Source organism: Poromitra crassiceps (genome assembly GCF_964638095.1).
Source record: "Poromitra crassiceps genome assembly, chromosome: 17".
NCBI classification, from domain to species: Eukaryota; Metazoa; Chordata; class Actinopteri; order Beryciformes; family Melamphaidae; genus Poromitra; species Poromitra crassiceps.
Window position 1 is genome coordinate 34,541,531 of NC_139635.1, and position 22,076 is coordinate 34,563,606.

The 22,076-nt window shown below is 40.9% G+C and overlaps 1 long non-coding RNA gene across 1 annotated transcript; it reads right to left on the reverse strand.

Moving 5' to 3' along the window:
- Positions 1-2,582: 2,582 nt before the first annotated feature.
- Positions 2,583-9,411, reverse strand: LOC310791836. Its single transcript, XR_014553454.1, has 3 exons — positions 9,368-9,411; positions 6,828-7,021; positions 2,583-3,181 (listed from the first exon to the last, which is right to left on the reverse strand). It is a non-coding gene; the product is annotated as an uncharacterized lncRNA (long non-coding RNA).
- Between the last annotated feature and the right edge of the window lie 12,665 nt (positions 9,412-22,076).

Sequence of the window (22,076 nt, forward strand, 5' to 3'; positions counted from 1 at the left end):
CTCCTTAAACCCTGTTGTTATACTCTAACTACACTCCTTAAACCCTGTTGTTATACTCTAACTACACTCCTTAAACCCCGTTGTTATACTATAACTACATTCCTTAAACCCCGTAGTTACCCTGTAAGTACAGTGTGGTACCCCGTAATTAGCCTATAAGTACAAACATTTGTCCCCTGCTTCATAATACAGCCCGCGACCCCGTAGTTAGACTATAAGTACAGATCTTGTTACCCTCTTGTTAAAGTATTTTTTCACTCCTTAAACCCCGTAGTTAGACTATAACTACACTGCTTAAAACCCGTTGTTATACTATAACTACACTCCTTAAACCCCGTAGTTATACTCTAACTACACTCCTTAAACCCCGTTGTTATACTCTAACTACACTCCTTAAACCCCGTTGTTATACTCTAAGGCTGGCTTTACACGGTGAAACTTGCACGCAACTAGTTGCAGGTTGCAAGTTGCATGCAACCCAATTTCCATGCAACTTCACAGTTACACAAAGCAATTAAAAAATAATCAAGTCTCGTGCAACTTGGCAGTTTCTTCCAGCAAAACTAGCTAGCTAGATTGGTCATTTTTCATCTATTGTATGGTTTTCTTCTTTTTTCAAGTGAGAATTGTCATTCTGCATCTTTGTATCGTATTTCATATCGTTTTCTCGCTGGAAAATATCAATTCGGACTCGGAGGTGTTGTATCGGTTTCTCTTCTGGCACTGGCTGGCTGGTTGGCTAGCTAGCTAGCTACTTTGTTAGATAAAATATGGCTGTCCCGGGCCCCGAGAATAGGAAGAGAGCTATTAGTGCATTAATACTCATGGATATGTTGGAGGAGGAGGAGGAAAAAACACAACATGAAAAAAAAGTTAAACGTATGTGGGTGAAGGACTGGCTACTTAAAAGACATACCAGTGGATCATTTCACACTCTTTTCAAGGAGCTTGATCCAATGAGCCTCCGGTGAGTGCATTGTTATTATTTTTCTCAAATGTATTGATTGATTCAAGGAAAATAAATAAATAAATAGCTCGTTGTTGCCACCTTGTGACAACAGTATGAAATTGTAGCTTCATATATAGATAACTGATTATCATTAAAACATATATAGCATAGCATTGAACAGTTATGTGATCACTATACTTCACAACATGTTAATATTATTATTTTTAACCCATGTAGATCCTGGCTCCGCATGGATCAGAATACATTCAATGCTCTGGGATGCTCATCAAACATCTGAAGTTCGTTGCGGGTGTGACCATGTACGGCCGAGTTACAAACCGCTTTCTGTCTGGCCAATAGGGGGCGATCTGCCTATCACTCCAAATTGTCATGTAGATGTGTTCCGGCTGGGATGGTCATCAAACATGTGAAGTTTGGTGCGCGTGTGAGCATGTAGGGGCGAGTTACAAACCACTTTCTGTGTTGCCAGTAGGGGGCGCTATGACTATAAATGGATATTGACATATAGATGTCTACAGGCATGGACAGTTATGCATGACACGTTTGGAGCAGATTGGACAATCTACAATAAAGTTACTCCAACTTCCTGTGTGGCCAGTAGGGGGCGCTCTGCCTATAACTCCAAATGGTAATCTAGATGTCTTCAGGCTGGGATGCTCATCAAACATGTGAAGTTTGGTGCACGTGTGAGCATGTAAGGCCAAGTTACAAACCACTTTCTGTGTTGCCAGTAGGGGGCGCTCTGCCTATAACTCTAAATGGTCATCTAGATGTCTTCAGGCTGGGATGCTCATCAAACATGTGAAGTTTGGTGCACGTGTGAGCATGTAGGGCCAAGTTACAAACCACTTTCTGTGTTGCCAGTAGGGGGCGCTATGACTATAAATGGATATTGACACATAGATGGCTTGAGGCATGGACACTTATCATGCATGACAAGTTTGGAGCAGATTGGACAATCTACAATGGAGTTACTCCAACTTCCTGTGTGGCCAGTAGGGGGCGCTCTGCCGATAACTCCAAATGGTCAACTAGATGTCTTCAGGCTGGGATGCTCATCAAACATGTGGATTTTGGTGCGCGTGGGACCATGTCCGGCCGAGTTACAAACCACTTTCTGTGTTGCCAGTAGGGGGCGCTATGACTATAAATGGATATTGACATATAGATGTCTTCTGAGACTGCGCACTGATTCAGACAGCCAGAGCCTATGTGATCAGCTGACTGGTTCTCAGCATTTTGATTGGCTGTTGCATGAAACTAGTTCCACAAAGTTGAGCGCTTTGCAACTGTTGCGGCTGAGTTTCACAGAAGTTTCAAGTGAGTTGCAGAAGGATTTATACCATGCAATTCATTTGCAACTTGGTTTCACCTAAGTTTCATGCAACTAAAGTTGCGTGCAAGTTTCACCGTGTAAAGCCAGCCTAACTACACTCCTTAAACCCCGTTGTTATACTATAACTACACTCCTTAAACCCCGTAGTTAGACTATAAGTACAGATCTTGTTACCCTCTAGTTAAAGTATTAATTCACTCCTTAAACCCCGTAGTTAGACTATAACTACAGCCCTAAACCCCGTTGTTATACTATAACTACATGCTTATTTGCGGGCTGTATTCTAAAGCGTTACCCATTTTCATAAAACGGTTCTGCTTGAAATATCTTCCATCCTCCGTCACTTCATAAATCATGTTCCAACGGCTTCATCCTCTGCCTCTTTCTCCTCGCCTCCTCAGTTGCATTGATGTCATTAGATCACATTAGATGTATAGCCCCTTTCAGACATCCCCTGGAATTCCGGAGTTATCTTCTGCCTCACTTCCATTTCTGTCCCACTCTGCTCCTCTCTGACTTCCTCTTTTCTCATCTCACCCCTCCACTTTGCTCCACCATTAACACTTGCCACACCCATATTATAATACCCAAATCTTTCTGCAATATGGGCCATCATCATCATCAAGTATTTCTCCTCTCTCAGTGGACAACACATTGTCTATGGATGGCTGAGAGCAGGAGTGGAGCTATGCTGTTTATGGGAGGTGGGATACGACTCCTGCTGTGTCCCAGAGCCAATGACAGAGCTTGTAATAAGCGGGGAGTGGACATCCGGCAGCGACTGAAACAGTCGCTCCAATGGGAGAGCAGCTGTAGAGCAGGGGAGGGTTTATACCAGAGGCTGGCCAGTGAGACTACTCTCAGTGAGACTCCCCCTGTATAAAGAAAAAAAGAAAGAAGAAACAGGTAGGACAATTACAGCCTCTGACTGACAGGGGCTCAAAATGGTATAACAACTTTTTATTCATCTTTTTTATTCATCGGTTGCGCCTGTCTACATATAAATTAGTGACATTTTCCCCAAAATACGGATGGTTCTGTGCTGTTGGTATTTGGTAGCCTATCTGATGCCTACAGTGCTAAAGCAGCAATTGACACGCATCAAATGAGGCACGTCAATTAATGCTTTCTGTTTGGGGCCAAAGAACCTACAGGCTAACATAACTCGTTTTATTATCATTTATTATTTATCATCATCAACAAAAACGTTCTAATTTTCCCAGACATTGGTGCGTGCCTGCCTGGCATCTTTGACACATATATCTAGTCTTTATTGTTGAAAATTTAAGTCAGTGAGGTCCGTCAATGTCCACTAGTGTTAGCTAGCCTAGAAGCTAACCATCTCAGCTGTTGCAATAGTGATTGTTTTGAGAGAGAGAAAAAAAAACGTTTTGCTCACATTTAATAAACTGCCCAGGCTCTATCCATGAAAAACGACTGAGGTTTAAATTGCTATGAAACAGTTTTATGTGGGTGAATTGGCGTTGGCGTTGCTGGTGTTTAGAACCAAACCATTGTTGATTAATGTTAAAGTTTGTAATACAAATACCTAAACAGCTACATTTAGGTTAGATTTATTTGCAACAATGAAAACGACTGTTTTTTGCAAAATGCATAATTTGTGGGTGTTTTGTTCTTCCAGTCAAAATAATAGGAAAAACAAAGGAAGGAGAGAAGGGAGTGAGAAGACACTGAGAGGAGAGCAACAGGTGGAGAAGGATGGTAACGTTTTGGGTAGAGAATTCAACCAAATGTTGTAAAACATCAAACATGCATGCAGAGGAGAGGAGACAGTATGCAGTGGGCATGAGAGTAGATGAGAAAACATCCAGAAGATACTGTATGAGACAGCATGGATAAGAGACTTCAGGAGATACAAGCAGTGGGAAAAAGGAGATGGGAGACGACATGCAGAGGAGAGAAAGAGACTGCAGGATGGAAGTGTAGAAGAGAGAACTGAACAGACAGAATGCAGTGGAGATTAAACAATCCAGTGAAGAGGAGAGCAGAGCAGTGGCAGGAGAACTGTGAGGAGACAGAATGCAGTGGAGAGGAGAGTAGAACAGTGGAGAGGATGCAGACAGTGTCAACTCTCTCCTTTAAAAGGTGAATCTCGTTTATTTCATGTTAATAACACAATTCCATTGAAGAGTTTTGGTAGCCTAAAATTTGTTTATATGGAGAGTTCATTTAGTAACCTTCTCATTGTCTGTCAATTGCCTTTTACAGAGAGGAGAGGAGAACTGAGGAGACAATGCAGTGGAGAGGATGCAGTGTCAACCCTCTCCTTTAAAAGGTAAATATGATTTATTTCCACTGTACATATTGTGTTACTCTGTTATCTCATTGCTGCTGCTATATCATGCACCTTACCACTGTACATATGTTATTACTCTGACTGTACATATGTTATTACTCTGACTGTCACTTATCTGCAAACCATGTCAACACCAAGCTCACTTACTTTTGCTACCTCTACATCAATATCTGTATCCTTTTATAATATTTTATGAGTTTGGTATGTTTCCACTCACGCAATATTTTTACAAGTCTGTTTATACTCTGTTAATACTATATATATATCTGTTAAAATCGAAATCACTTTGTAATATTTTATAGTCTTTAGACCCTTTATATTTTATTTCAATCATGAGAGACCAGTGGGTAAAATTTAACAAGCAAGTTTTATTCACGAATAGCTTGGCAACTAATTTTGGCGTAATGACTCCGTGGTAAGATGACCCTCTTCTTGTGGTGAGAGAGGAGGGCATCTGCTCAGTCTAGGATAGAGAATCCCCCTCTGTAGGGAATTCTTCAGGAGTCGAGACGTTGGTGGTGGACTGGGGAGGTGGGTGGGGCAAAACACAGCTCCCGAGAAGACGATCGGCCCAGGTACAGCCAACACTAAGGTGAACGGCCAGGCAGAGGCTGATGATGCGATGACCATGGCTATATATACTGCCATGTCATAGGCTCAGCAGCGACGGCATAGCGGACATCATATTGACAGGGGCTGATTGGCTATAGAGGATGGGGTGATGAGTCACGAGACACACGTCATAACAGACGTCACACTTGACTTACAGTATGTTGAAAGCTGATTGCTATTGTGACTGGTCTCCATCTTGAAACTCGGTCGAGACCAACATTTGTTTATTTCTTGTATTTGATCTTATCAATATTAATGAGCATCTACCACACCAAGACACATTCCTAGTAGGCTATGTGAAAACATACATTGGCAAATAAAATTAGTCTGATTCTGATTCTGATTTCATGTTAATAACAGAATTCCAATGAAAAGTTTATTTGGTAGCCTGTCTTAGAGGAAAAGAGAACTGAGCAGACAGAATGCAGTGGAGAGCAGAGCAGTGCAGAGGACAGCATGAAAGGAGCAGAGAATAGTAGGAAAACATGTACAGTATTTAGAACAGGGGTGGGCAACATTTCTTTCCTGAGAGCCATACTGACTTACATCAAGTAAGCGAAGGGCCACACATTAGAGATTATACTTGCCAACACTCCTCGCTGGAGTCTCCCTATTTTTAACCCGCTCTCCCGTTGTGATTGGTAATTTCTTGTTAATCTCCTGATATAATTGTGATACAAATCCAATGGCTGTAGCAGATGAGATTTATTTATTTATGAGTTTGTTCTTATGTTTATTCCTTGTCTCTGTCTTCTCCCCACCTGCCCATGTTCCCTCGTTAGTCTGCCTTTTCCTCCCACCTGTTGCCTATGTGTCCTCGTTAGTCTGACTCTGCCCCATGGTCCATGGATGTATTAGGTCTGCCCTAGTCTCTCCCCAGACTCAAATTACGTTGAATCGCTGCGCTCCGCATACTACATACAGTAAATGAGTCTGTGCCACTTCACAGCCACTGCTGGTTTTTGAAGGCGGGTGATGAGAGAGCGGTTTGAAAAATGGGCTGCGCCTCCCGGCTCCCGCCTCCCGGCTCCCGCCTCCCGTGTCGTCTGATCGCAAAGACGTTACTGATTGGGGAGGACTGAATCCATCACTGGCATATCACTGGCAAAGTGAACGGTTCCCTCCCATAACCAGCCGGCTGAGGGAAAGTGTCCCAGACCCAGAGAGAGCTCTGCAGCATGCAGTAACGTAGTGTATCAGCCTAAAAACTCTCATGGGTCTGGCATTGAGACTAGGTCTGCCCTAATACCTGAGTTCTCCCCACCAATCAGTTCTCCCGATTTGCCCTCTGTGTTCCTGCCTTCCCAGCTGTCCTTCATGTTTCATTAGTTACCTGTGTCTATATATTAATTGTCTCAGTCTGTATGTAGTCCTTGTCGAGTCATTGTCTTTCCTCTCGTTGGTATCGTATGTATTTTGTTGTCTCCTGTAATTACCAGTGTGTCAAGCCTTGTTTGTTGGAGTTTAGCCTAGCCTTGTGCTAGTGGGTTTTGTTATTTTGGTATTTAAAGTTTCAGTAAAATCTTTGTTGCTTCTAAAACCTTGCCTGCTGCCTCTCTGTTCTGCATTGGGGTCCACACACCTGTACACACCTGACAGAATAGAAAATCTGATGAGTCTTTCAAGGCCTGGCAGGCTTGGTAACTGCAGCATACAAGCTAGGCTGGCAGGTAGCTTGGGTCCCGGGTGCTTGAGGCTGTACTGCGCTGTAGATGGTGGTGTCTCCAGGAGGGACTGAAGCATCAGCTGAATGATCCTGATCCACAGGTTGCGCTCTATAAGCAAACTGAAATAAACATATAAAATTTGATTATTTGTTTTGCTATTTTGACTTTTCAATAGCCTTCCAGTGTTTCATATTTGGAAAAGGTAACATTGATACTCCAAGCAATTAAGACAAATTTAAAAATAGTCATATACATGGGGACCACCAGGGGTCCTTGAGGTGTTCCAGGGGGTCCCAGCAAATGTATGTAATCAATGAAAGCATATCTAACAATAAACAATATTCTCAGATTTGAGTTTGAGTTAAAAAGTTCTCATCAGATAATGTGTGCTAAATTCGAGATCCTTGATATGAAAAGGTTTCAGAATCACTGATCTTCAGCATGATGCACTTACAACATAATGTAAATTTTATTGGATTATAGTATTATACTTTTCCAAAGGTTAATACGCAGGTACATGGAAAGATTGGGGATTACAATTTAAGGTCAGCTGACAATTTAATGAAGCCAGCCCATCTCCAGCATCAGCAGAGCACCAAACACCAGGGATGTTAATGATTAATCGACAATTGATTAATCGATCGTTAAGCATTTCATTGATCAAACTATATGTTAACCGATTATTCGACAATGTAGGCTATGTGCTATATTATCTTTTTTTTTCTTTGCTGAAATGATTTAACACCACAAGAGCTAAATTTAACTTTCACTGCTCATACAGAGAAAGAAGAACGCCAACCAAGCAGGCAGAAAGTCCAGTGTGGGAGAATTACAGTCAAAAACATAACAGTATTCATTGTAAACATGTAATACAATGTTGAAATACAGCATGTCCAGCACAAGGACAGCTAATGCAGGACGTTTAGTTGGTTAATCAACTTGTTGGGTAGGCCTAAAGACCCTTGTAAAACCCTCCATTTTCTATTTTCTATTTTGTATGTCAAAAGCTGTTTTTTAATATAATGATTAATTGATCGTTAACATGACCAATTAATCGATTAAGGAAATTGATAAAAATTTGCATCCCTACCAAATACCCGGGAAGTCTTGGTAAAACTGACACATTTTCTACTACTTGCTTATAGTGAATATGTGTAGTCCCAATATGTGTAATCCTCTGAAGCTATGTTTCGCCCCACCCACCTCCCCAGTCCACCACCAATGTCTTTACTCCTGAAGAATCCCTTACGGGGGGGGGGGGGGGGGTTCTCTATCCTAGTCCGAGTCTGCTGCCATGCCATAGAATTAGTTGCCATGCCATTTCATGCCATAGATCTAATCGCCATGCCATTTGTGAATAAAGCTTGCTTGTTAAATTCTACCCACTGGTCTCTCATGATTGAAATGCTGTACATGATCTTTTTTAAGTGTAAATACATAAGACAATATCCAGTCAATTTAATAAATGTATTTGAAATAAAGCTTGTGTAAGCTCATTCTTGTTTGATAAGAATAATTTATATGCATGATAATACAGCATGATACTGAATAGGCAACTAGTAGCAAATGTGTCAGTTTTCAATAGTAATTCAAAAGGGTTTGTGTAGAAATGAAAGAAATCCAATAGTGATCAGTAGTGCTAAAACACTACACATAGGCCTACAGAAGGACGTAGTAGGGATTGTGAAGGCATGGAGCAGTACATGTGTAAGCATTCTTTAGTAATTAAATAATAAATGTGAAGGAATGAATAGTTTTTATGTAGTAATTTCCCAAAAGCTAAATAGTAAGACAGAAGTAATTAAGTAATAATCATGCAGTGATTCAATAGTAATTCAAAAGGGTTTAAATTAAATAGTGATCAGTAGTGATAAAACACTACACATATAGAAGGATGTAGTAATTCCATAGGGATTGTGAAGGCATACAGTAGTAAATGTGTAAGTATTGTATATATTCAATAATAAATGTGAAGGGATAGTATGTTTATATAGTCATTTCCCAAAAGCTAGTGAGACAGAAGTAATTAAGTAGTAATCATGCAGTGATTTAAATAGTCATTATGTAGTAATCACCAATAGTGATCAGTAGTGAAAGGGGCCAATTCTCTACTCATTACTACTGAAATCACTACATAAATCACTACACATCTCAATAGCAATCAAGTAGTGGAACAGTAGGTTTTGTGTAGATATTGTGTAGTAGTGATGAGTAGTGATTCAGTAGTACGTTTTCATGAGGGAGGAACTAGGCTACTGTACATTATCTCTGGAATGTCACCCAGGCAAATTTCTAATTCTCATTCTAATGTTGAAAAGATCAGCTCTCTTAATTGTATCTATTCTATTAGATTAGATTCGATTCGATTTCATCCTCATCAGGTAATCAATAAATTATTGAACATCTGAAAGTCCAGTATCCTCATCAATGTCGAAGGTTATATAAAGAAAATCTTTTAGTCTTACCTGGGGAACAGCATACGTTGTATTAACAATGGCCTGTCTTTCATCTAGAAAAAATACATTAGCCATTTACTGACATGATGTACATACCATAATGACATTTTGCTTCAATTTGCCATTAGTCATCCTTAATTTATCATTTTCTTCTAAAGTTAGAACACTATTTTTTGACAGTAAGAGTAATATAAGAAAGGCCTATAGAAGATGGCTGTGGTGTAATTTGCCCATAAGCTGACATAGACATAGTATTGGTTCCAGATGTAGTGTGTCTTAAGAGTTAGCCTACTGTAAAACACTAGTAGCAGTCTACATTTTAAAACTTTAAAAATCATGTAAAAAATTCAACAGCTCTGTAATCTTCTGAGGTTAATGGCCCACACAAGGCAACACTTTCATACACTGGTACCACCACTCTAATTTATTATTATTATTATTATTATTATTATTATTATTATTATTATTATTATTATTATTATTATTATTATTATTATTATTACTACTACTACTAGTACTACTACTACAGTACTACTACTACTACTACTACTACTACTACTACAACTGTAAAACTAATAAAATCTGACTAGCGCCACATATTTTGCACACATTACATGAAAATCATTATGGAGCATCATTAGACCTGCACAAATAAAACGTTTGCAGGGTTTTGAATTTGATAAAAAAAATTAGGCCAGAGATCAAAATGTCTGACTATAAATGGTACTCTATGCACATGTGAATTGCTGCTCCATGTCTAATCTTCAAGTAAAAAAGATTTTGTATGGATTATTTGAATTTTCATTCTGTGTTGAAATGATGCACCCTGGGACTTACATGTTCGACGCCTTCGACGATGGAGAAGTAAGACAATACATCCTGCTAATATTACAAGTATGAAGACAGGTATCACAATTTTGATGACCCATGAGTGGTTTGAATTCGGACCTGTAAAGAAAAAGAAAAAGAAAATGATCTACTTCAAATCACCCTGCAGAATAGAAAGCATGCTGCATAGCTTTATATCTTGAAGCCTCAAATGCTCCCCCCACCCCCACCTCCAGTTTTAATTCTGCAAACATTTCTGAGGGGTGGAACTGCTCTGGAAGCAGAGATAATAAGGCCAAGGGGAGAATAGAGCCATGCATGTGTTGTGTGTCTCTCATAACAAACTAAACTCAACCAATCAGATTGTTTGTGCCTCCAATGCAGCTCTGCCTTAAGAAATGTTAAAAGCTAAAACTCTAATCTGCAGTGTCAGCATGTCAGTCTGTCTTTCTCTTACCAGGGACTTGACAGGGTTCAGTCTTATTCCCGAGCCAGGTGACCTGGTTGCTATGGTTACAGATGATAGAACCACTGGACAGGTAAACACGGAGGGAGGCAGCAGTGGTGGTGACCTCTGACCTCTCTCCTCCCTCCTGAGAGCAGGTTTGTTTGTCACATGTCACAGTGCTGCTGATGGAAGAGTCCTGAGCTCTGCAGGTGACAGTGAGGTTACAGGAGTCTGAGCTGGAGAAGACATGGTCCACTGTCAGGTCAGGTGGAGACACTCCCTCTGGAAGACAGAGGTTGAAAGGCTTTTACAAACAGGACAGCAGGTACTACTCTCTATCAAAGTCTGCAACCTTAAGGAACCTACCTTGAACTGTAACATGGTATTCAGCAACTGACTGCTTTTCATCAGTCCCAGACATTTCTGCAGTATAAACTCCACTGTCGGCTTCTTGGATATTCTTTAATTTCAAAGAGTAATCTTCGGTAGAAAACTCAACCCTTCCTGTGTAACTACTGGAGACTATTGGTTTCGCTCCATAATTTAATTTTACTACATTGGATTTTTCTTTGAATCTCCATGATATATCAAAATTTCCTTTCAGAAGCTCAGGTTTCTGGACTTTCAGATGTACAGGATCTCCCTTCAGCACAAACACACGGCTCACATCACTGGACCCTGTAAAGTGAAAAGACATAACATGATCAAAATCACATTTTGTTCATTAGTTTTACTTTACGAATATAACACCAAGTCAATATTTTATCACAACATATGCATAAACTTAAACATAGAAACAGTTTACAGCACCATTTAGTGTAAGGAAATAATGTCCATAAAGAGGGGGGGGGGACATTGAGCAAAATAACAAAGTGAGATTGTGTCTAAAAGGGTAGTCAGGTTTTCTGTTAGTGGTTGCAGCAGTTTACTATGGAAGAACACATCTACAGTCAGTAGCCTACGAGATCTTTTCTCACACTAAAGAACGTACTGGAAGGCGTGTACAGTCTAGAGCCCTGCACGGGCCTAAAATGTAGGCCCTAACCGACCTGAGCCCAAATAGTTATCAGGTCTCAGGTCCCGTCAGGTTCGGGTCAGGTAGCAGACAGGGCTGGACTGGGACAAGAAAGTGGCCCTGGCATTTTTGGCCCACTGGCCCACCACAATCGGTCGAACAAGACCCACCTGTACACCATCCATACGGTCCCCTTAAATATACTTACCTATTGTACTGTTCCCCCCAAATGACTACAAAGCTGACTAGTGCCGTGGACAAGTGTAAGTGTAAATACAAGCCGGATTTGCTCTAATGTTTACAATATACAAATGTAAACACACCTTTTATGGCTGAGAGCTACTCCACTGTGTTGGGTAAACTAAATTAAAACTGTAGTTAAAAAAAATGAATAATATGGGAATAATAGAGAGATATGATCATAATTAATTGGTTGAGGTCAACAATGTGATCTTTTAATTGTTATTATTGTACCACAACTCAGAATACAACCCTGATTTGCGGGGGGTCTACCAAGGCCACTGGTTCGCTGGCACTTGGCCGCAGCAGTTTGCCGGCTTGGATCAGTCCTCCGCATTATACAAAATGTACCCGATAGTGGCTGCTTGTCACATATGGGGGCGCTTCTGGGCACGTAAAAGGATAGCAGTCAAATGCGATAATGCTGCAGTAGTCGCCATCATCAATAAGGGACGATCATCTTCCCCGGCCATCATGCCTTTCGTCAGGCGCCTAACCTGGCTTTCCGTCACCCATAATTTTATCATGGTCGCCAGGCACATCCCCGGGCATATTAACATAATCGCTGATCACCTCTCCCGTTTCAATTTCCAGGCGTTCCGCAGACTCTACCCCGAAGCGGACTCGACTCCGACGCCTCACCCCTCCTTTTCTGCCCTCACGCTCTCATAGAGCGCAATCCCCATCTCACCCATTTACTCCACTCGGCCCAGTCCTATATTAGGCAAGGATTGGCCAGTTCCACTATCAAAGCTTACGACGCGGCTTGGCGACTGTTTGCCATGTTCTGCCTCTCCGTCAACCTGCCCGTTCACCCCGTTCTAATTCCCACAGTATGTGCCTTCATTACTTTCTGCGTAGATGTCTGCCATCTCCGCCCTCCTTACATTCACAGCCTAGTGGCAGGTATCCAATTTTACGCCAGGTGCCTCGACCCGGTATTTCCCAGTCTATTTTCAAATCCAGTTGTTAAACTACTATTGAAAGGCATTTCAAAAGCTTTTCCGTCTGCCCCCGACTCCCGGCGTCCCATTACTCTCCCCATGCTACGGCACTTGCTAACCAACCTCAGACAAGGCATTAACTCCACCTTTCTAGACATCCTCTTAGAGTGCGTATTTTCCCTGGCCTTTTATGGGTTCCTCAGAATCAGCGAGTTCACATCCCCCTCCACATTCAACCCCTCACGCGACATAACTCTCTCCGATTTAAAATTCTACCCCGACCACTATAGCATCTCCCTGAAACATACCAAAGTAGGCGGAGCCTGCTCTATAGTCATTGCTCGCATCCAATCTCCCTTCTGCCCCTTCTCGGCCATGATTCAATACATTAGAATCAGGCCCCCAACTAGTCCCTTGGCCCCCCTTTTCCTCATTTCTCCCCATCATCACATGACGAGATCCTGGTTCATCCATCACTTCAAGACAACACTCCAGAAATGCAACATCCCTGCAGAGAACTATTCCAGCCACTCGTTCAGGATCGGGGCAGCCACATCAGCAGCCATGCAGGGGGTGTCCTCCGCCTCCCTTCAACAACTGGGGCGCTGGTCCTCATCAGCCTATGCATCCTACATCCGACCAGAGCAAGACGCCATATTATCAGCCCAAAGATCCCTCCTTCCATGACTAAAGAGGAAACAAGCACTTCGTTGGTGGTGATCAAACTCCTTTTTCTCATCAATGCGCCCATGCCCGGGCTATCCACGTCCACTCCCTTGGATCCCTGCCATTGCCTAAAAAACCCCAGTCAGCCCCTCATCTCCCGGCATGCATAAATCTCCCCCTGTCAGCCCATGACCTGACTAAAGCATACCCCAGGCGAGCTCCATGACCCCCTGTTTTCACTCTCCGAGTTCCTAAAATAACTTTAAATTCCTTTGGGGGATTTTCTATCTCATACAGCACTGACGCCCCCTCTCTCATAGCAAGAGGAGCGTCACATCATGAAGTCATACGCCATACTCAAACTGTCTATTCTGATTCAATAAAGATTGTTAAATTGTATTACAAGTCTCTCATGATTGAAATGTAAACACACCTTTTATGGTGGAGAGCTAGTACAGTGTTGGAGAAACTAAATTAAAACTAGTAAAAAATAAAAGAATAATATGGGACTAATAATGAATATAGTTTGTAATTAACAACCTACCTAAACTACATGACCCAAGGTACTACTGAAAATGCAACTGCGAGTTTTGGAACTTTGACCATGTTTAGCCATAGATATCTGACATCATAACAGTATCCCTGGAGATGATGCGCCATGGCTGCAGTTATGGAAATCACCGGCTCACGGGCTTCCAAAATCTGAGTGACTGACAGACAGACAGGCACCACCCACCCACCTAGGCGCCATAATGCAAATGTGCGCCATCAGCTCATGCTACATCAGAGTTGCTCGAGTGACATCACTGATGACATCACAACTGCCTGAGTGACATTACAGTTGGCAAATCAGTTGCTCGAGTGACATCACTGATGACATCACAATTGCTCAAGTGACATCACTGAAGACATCACTGATGATATCACAATCGTGACCCACACTGCCGCCACACACACCGGCATCCACTTAGCCAATTTTAATTAAGAAGATAATTAGTTGTGTCTCTCTAATATGATACACTGGTTTGAATATGCAGTAATCATTTCATTTGTAGATAGGCCAGTGCATGCAATATCTAATCATCAAATTATATTAGTAATTTATCCGGGGGAATTTCCACCAATACAAGGCTTCATACTAGTTTAGAGCACTTACTTTTTCTCAGCATTTGGCAAACTGCAGAAATATTCACTCGACATCGTTACTTTTGTTTTCGCTGCTCAGCTGTATAGACGGTTTGCATGGAATGGTCAGTCCTGCACTTGAATGTTTTTTTTTCTTTTATGTCCATAGCAAACACTGCAACAGGAAGTGAGCGGGGGTTCAATTTAGAATGTTTTTGTTGTCAAGTTAAAACCGTCTATAAGAGCTGGGTAGACAAATCTCTTAGTCAAAAGAACCCTTTCCAAGATTGATAGATCCCTTTGAAACCATAAATTCAATAGTTTTAGTCTAAAATGACAGGCAGGGTTTCCGTTTGTGGTTGCAGCAGTTTGCTGTCGAACATTTATAGTCAGCCTATATGAGCTCTATCCTCACACCAACAAATGTAAGTTCCTGCTGTTATGGTTCTCTCAATGTGACAAAATCTTCTCTCAAATTAAACATTTACAACATGGCACTGTGCACTTGTTGCATGAAACGTTTATTTATGTATTTATTAGATGAACTTTTTGTACACTTAGATTGAACCGATAGGCAGGACTGAACTAGTTCAACTTCTATCTCACCAATAAAATTCTCTGTCAGTAGGTAAATCGTCATCATCGTCATCATCATCATCATCATCACCCACCACCATAGATACAGTCGGTCTGTGTGGGAACGGCCACAAAACGTTACTTCCGGTATTGTTGTGTCAGTAGGACGAATGGTGGGAATGGTGGGAGAAAACCCCCCATATCTCAATGTAGCCTAGGTAAACCCAGCCCCCACGTGACCTGCTCTCTCAGTTCCCAGTCACTAGTGACTGAGAACAGGTCTGAGAGCAGGTCACGTGGGGGATGGGTTTACCCAGGCTAATCTCAATGGGCTGACTCACCAAAAGACGGAGGTGATGTTCCACACTACAGGATTGGGGATTCAACAGCAGGGACATAGACTTCTGTTCAGATGTGCGTTTACTGTGGGGGTTGAATCCCAGATGCTGTCTGCCTGGGCTAGGCTAGCATCTAATGCTAACTATGCTGAATGGGGCGAACGGGAGGATTTCCCCCATGCTGACCCATTGACCACGCATCTATGATGAAACACCACCTGAATGTATACGCTCATTTTACTTGCAGGGTTCCCCAGGGTCAAAAGCCTGTCTCTCGCCTCCAGCTCATACAGCAAACAAGTCTTCAGGAGTTCAGGTTTTAACATGTTACAAAAGTAGACACCACTCCAATCCTTGCTTCCCCTTCACCAGATTACCCGTGGCTTCCAGAATTGATTTAATGATTTGTATTTGATCATTTTGGTCTGATTTTATTTATTTAATTTAATTTTGGTCCCAAAACAAAAGGTGGCTTCCCCAACGACACCCCTCCCTCCCTCCAGGCCAAAGGGAAATGGAGGGCTTCTGGTAATTTGTTAAGTTCCTGTATTGCTCTCATATGTTACTGTATGATTGATCCCTGTATCCCTTTAATACACAACTGGGGTCCCGCAACTGGGGTCCCGCAGGGTTTAAATTGTCCATATCTTTGCAAAAAAAATAATGTCATTATCCAGGGTTCCAGGTATTCCTCAAGTAACTTGTTTTGATCATCACAAATGCTTACTTTCATTTTCTCTTTTTTACTTTTTGAAAAATAATATTTCTTGTAACACTACCCCTTTAATACACAACTGGGGTAAGAAAATGACCCCTATTAATTTCCTATGTAATTTCATGCTAGGCTGAGTGTTTCTTTGCCATATCTTTGAAATAAATGTATGTTATCATGTAATATCACATGTATTCAATAAATATATGTTTTTTCATCACAAATCACATTTTTTTTAGGTTAAATTGTTTTACTACTATTTTTACTAGTGCTTTTTGCTGGGGGATCCCATTCAAAGACAGCCACCCTATGCAATTTTAACAGACGGAACTATTTATTGAGTTCATGTTTGCATGGATCCTAATTTAAAGTGCCACATAAGGGGGGTGGTGGGGACTGTCAGTCATTTTGAAGGAGTTAGCCACGGATGCAGCAGACATTTCCCCAAGTGCTGTTGACAACCATAAATCCTGCTCTTCTTAAGGTAAGCTGATGTTTAAAAGGAGGAGTGGACATAATGGACCAAATGGTGCGCAACTACACCTGCAAGCGCAGAACCCGGAGATGGCCCATGATGCTCTGCTACAACGTGCTGGATGTTGCCACCCTCAATGCCTTCACCATATTCACTCCACTCCACACCACCCTGACTACATGGGTGGTGTGCCCCACGCATGGCGGCTCTTTATCAAGGAGCTCGCGAAAGAGCTGGCGCCTGGAGGGCACACCCACTCTCCAAAGTCACAGGGGCGATGGAAAGATGTGGGGTGAAAAGAGAAGACCCAGCCACCACCACCCAGCCACAGGAGAGCCCAAAGAGGAAGAGATGCGAGATCTGCCCCCGTGCCAAGGACAGAAAAGCCACCAGCATCTGTTCCCATTGCACCAGGCCTGTGTGCAAGGAACACAAACATGAAGTTGTCCTTTGTGACCCATACGCACTGAAGTGATTTTGTTTAAATCTTTTGTCACATTCACCACTATTCAATATTACACTACAGTTACATTGTACACTATAGTTCAATTTTAGTGTTATTGCTTATAGATCACAGATGTGTGACAATGTGACAAATAAAAATATTTGAAATATGAAATAATGTTTGGTCCAAATCATTGGAAAATATTTATTTTAACAAAATTATTATTAAAGCCTTTCATTGTCTTGTTTTTAATCATACTTGTCTACATGGGTCGTTTTTGAGCCATGTGTGGAAACTTGATGTAGTACCGCAAAAACTTTTTTTTCATAACGTAACAAAGTAAACATGAAAATAATGATTTGTTGTAATGAAAAACGTGATATTTAATGAGTACTTGGGACATTAAATGATTAAATAAATAGTTTTCAAAATATATAGCAAAGAAACCCTCAACCATGCATGAAATTACATAGGAAATGAATAGGGGTCATTGTTGACCCCAGTTGTGCAATGGGGGTATGAATATGTTATGCATTAAGGAAGGTTTTGCTTTGAAGAGCTATGTTTTCAGCCCAGCTGACATATTGCGAGTTTAAGTGTGCATACATGTTTGTTTCCTTCCCTGTTCTTTGTTTTGATATCAATGTACTTATTTTTGACCAATTCTTTTCCTAGAATCCAAATTGAACAAACAAGCTAATTGAAGCTATGTGTGACTCTAAACTACCAACATTCAAACCACCAACATCCCATATTTGTTGTACCAATTTTAGAAAAAACAACAAGCTCAACAATAATGGTTTACTGCAGGGAAGGCATGGGTAAAAAGAATAGAGATAACATAAAATAAAACTCATCAATGTCATTGTCATTGTATGAAAACTGAATAATACATATGACATAATAGAAACCAGTGGTGGTCCCTGGAGAAGTGGGTAGACTGTAATTTACTTTGTATTACTTTGCCTGCTGAGCTGCCTTGGTCCACAACTCTGTGCTCCCTCACACACATATGTATGTGTGTGTGTATATATATATATATATATATATATATATATATATATATATATATATATACACACACACACATACATATATATACAAGTGTCATGCACTTCTTGGTGCCCAACCCTCATGGGTTTACGTTTACAGGACACAAGACACTCATAAATACTTCTACTACTACTTCATCAATTTTACCTTGAATCACTGTACCTATTGCACCTACCTCATGCACATATACCCCTGACACGCACGCACGCACGCGCACGCACGCACGCACACGCACACACACACACACACACACACACACACACACACACACACAAACACACACACACAAATAATAACCATGCAATTACTGTCCCAAAACGTTCCTTATCTATAAACAACTGTGCAATATCTTATAGCGTGTTTACAATCCAGTGTAGTTTATATATACTTAGTTTGTACACATTCAACTATTTTTCAACTATTATTATAATATTAATAATTCTTATAAGACTTATACCCCTATAGCTAAGAGGTAACTTGGGATAATATTTTTAGGATTTCGGAAATGCTTTTGTGCCATTGTGCCGGAATGGTGCCACTATCGAAACAAAACTGAAATAACTCAAATAGAACATTTAACAGCCTACAGATAGATGACACCTTTTTAGGGAAGGTCTTTGGAGTGAAAGCCCAGTGTGGTTCTTTTGAGCTATGTATACGATTTAAAAAGCGTTGAGTTTTTCAAGTTTATTTGTGTTCACTGAATTATAGACTTATATTAACACACAATCTGCGTGTAATAGTCAAAAATGTACATCGTAAAATGGTTTCAACATTCAAATGGATAGTCATACCCAACATCACAGAATTTTCTGCAATAGAGAAATGGTCACTTTTCCGCAACTATTCAAATAGTCTAATAATACTACCATTGTCTATCATGGGTGACCATCCATTTGTATGTGGAAACCGGAAACCCTCTTTTAGTTTTAAACATATATATGTATTTTTCTTCCTTATATGATGTTGATTTCACTCGACCCGTTTCTCTGAATATAGAAAAAATTATAATATTATTCCTGCTGTAAATCAATGTTCACTTGAATTGAAAGTTTGTCATCGATGGGCGTCATTTTGGTACCTTGGCTTATAAGCACATTTTAAAATTTAAATCAATCTGAAAGTGTTTTCTCATTGTATGTGGTTTTATCCACTCCACTAATGTAACTCAAACTTTAGAGAGAACAGGCCAAGCACACAAGCCTCATTCAATAATTTGTATAGCGTTCAGCATACAAACCAAGGGTTTACATCTGCCATTAATTTTTCCATCTATATTTTGTAAAATGCTTATGAAAATAGTTTTATTTGGTCAAACCAAGCGATTCTGCTATATTTAGAATCAGGAGAGATCATATAAATTTCACTCAGGCCAAAAATAAAAAATAAAAATGTTTCTATCTCAGTATTTTCTCAGTTTTAAATGTCATAGTAGATAGATGATAGATAAATACTTTATTAATCCCGAGGGAAATTCTGTTGTACAGCAGCTTCCAGTTGTACATACAAATAAGATAAAACGCATGTTAAAATACTAAAAAAGAAGAGGCAATAAAAAGATAAACAAGATAAAAAAAGATAGGAGAGCCAGTCCTGACGCTGGCAGGGACATGGTAAGAGAGATAAGAGGTTAAAAAAAAGTGCCTGTGCCTGTGCAGTGCGCGTAGAAAGTGCCTGCAGTAGGCTACATACGCAAAAAAAAAATAGTAGTAGTAGAAGGGAATTATAGAAACAACTCACCAAAATTTACTACTGCACAACTGACTATTGCACAACCCCCCACCCCCCCCCCCCCCCATCCCCATTTCCTGTTGCATAATCTGCTAACAAAAATAGTTTTACCTTGGGCTGAATGCAGAAGACAAACGGTCCAAAGAAGTACAGGAGCATGCATTGCCATTGCCATTGTCATTGCCGCCGATTTCACAAAGACTATCATATCAGGAACTTGTGGGCTTAGTTCGTGTGCGTGTTGACATTTGCGGAAATGGTGTTGAAGCTGTCTGACGTAGAAAATTTAAATCACCTTTATTTAGATAATCTATTGATTGATTGATAGTGTAATGTATTCATATATATTTCCATTTACCTTATAGTTATTAATACTAGTATGCATAGATACACAAATTCAGATAACCTGTAGTTTACATTTGCGGTTCCTCTTCTCTCACTCTATGCACTGTGTGTGGGGCATGATAATGTTATGAAATGTGACACACAGCAGGACAGGGGAAGAAACTTCCCCAACCCACACTGGGCTTGTTTTTACTTGGACAGCATGCTTGTTTGTCCTCCTAACCCTCAGGTTGTGTGTGACATTAACCCCGCCCATGTAAATTGGAGAGCTCCTGTCCAGCTGCCAGCATCTGGGACTGATTAGTAATGGAACGATTTGATTGGTGTGCTGCTTGGTGGTGTCTCCTATAAAAGCAGGCAGCTCGGACTGGCTGGGAGAAGAGCCTTGTCATCATCACATGCTGTGGAGCTGCTGGCTGAACCCTTGAGCAAAGGAAAGTGAACCGTTTTTAAGAGTTGTTGCCTGGACTCTTTTAACACTGACTTTTTAATGAAAAGATGGACCTGTTTTTATCAAGAAAACAGTCTTGAATGAAGAATTATTGTGAATTGGACTAACCCATTTTTCTGTGAAGTGGACTAATTCGTTGAGGACCCAGCCTGGTGGGAGGAAGAGCCGATGATGTTCAGAAGGAGAGCGGACCTTCCCAGCCAAGCCCTGTTGAGGTGGGTGGACAAACTGAATGGATGCAACTGCATGGTTGGCCTACGCCCTGTTACTAATCTGCCTCTGTGTGTAGAGCCATCCTGACCCAGTCGGCCGTGGGCCTGGAATGTGAGCTGGACTCAACCAACTTTGCACATTTGCACACACATCAAAAAAAATGTATTAATAGATTCAACAAAACAACAATTTCCATAACAAAAAATAGAAGAAGGGAAAAAAAATAATAATCACAAAGTCAGCTGATCTGAAAACGTTGAACACGTCAACAAAACGAAAAAACAAAACATGAAATGCACCACCCCCCACCCACATCCCAAACACAACACGCATACTCACACATACGATACGATACGATACGATACACTTTGTCAGTTCAGACTGACATTTGTCTTGCAAGACAGCAGCAGTCCCACACACAAACACATGACAAAGAAAACAAAACCAAAATTACATGACACACATACAGCACACAGAGAGCACTGGTCACTGTTCCACTGACCCTCGGCCATGTTCTTGATTAAGCCTCGATGATCGACTGATGTATAAAGGACTTTCTTAGTCTGACCTTCTTGAAAGTTGGGATTAAGTATCTCCTGCCAGAAGGCAGGATTTCATATTCTTCATGTAGCACATGATTAGTGTTTGAGGCAATATTTCTAGCTAACCTCAATACACTGTTGACGTATGTAGACTCGTATAGACTATGGAGTGGTTTACCAACCATTTTTGAACAAATATTCGTCTGTCTTAGTAGTTGTGATTTTAAGGTAACAGACAGGCATCCATACCAGGTGGTACTGCAGTACTGTAAAACACTCATCACTGAGGTGAAAAATAATAGAAGAATCTGTTTACTAGCACCAAAAGATCTTAACCGGCGAAGAAAGTATAGTCTTATACTAGCATATCCTCAATAATAAACCTCTACAATCTCTCTCACACACACACACACACCATATCAGGGAATGTTACAGATCAAAAGAATCTGGGAGAGAGGATAATTCTAAGAGCTCTTTGAGTGAATGAGCAACATTCTGCCAATTGATCAAGGTGGATTCGCTTGCACTGTTGTTTCTGGCAGTTGACAACTCCCAAGACATCCAGAAAGGA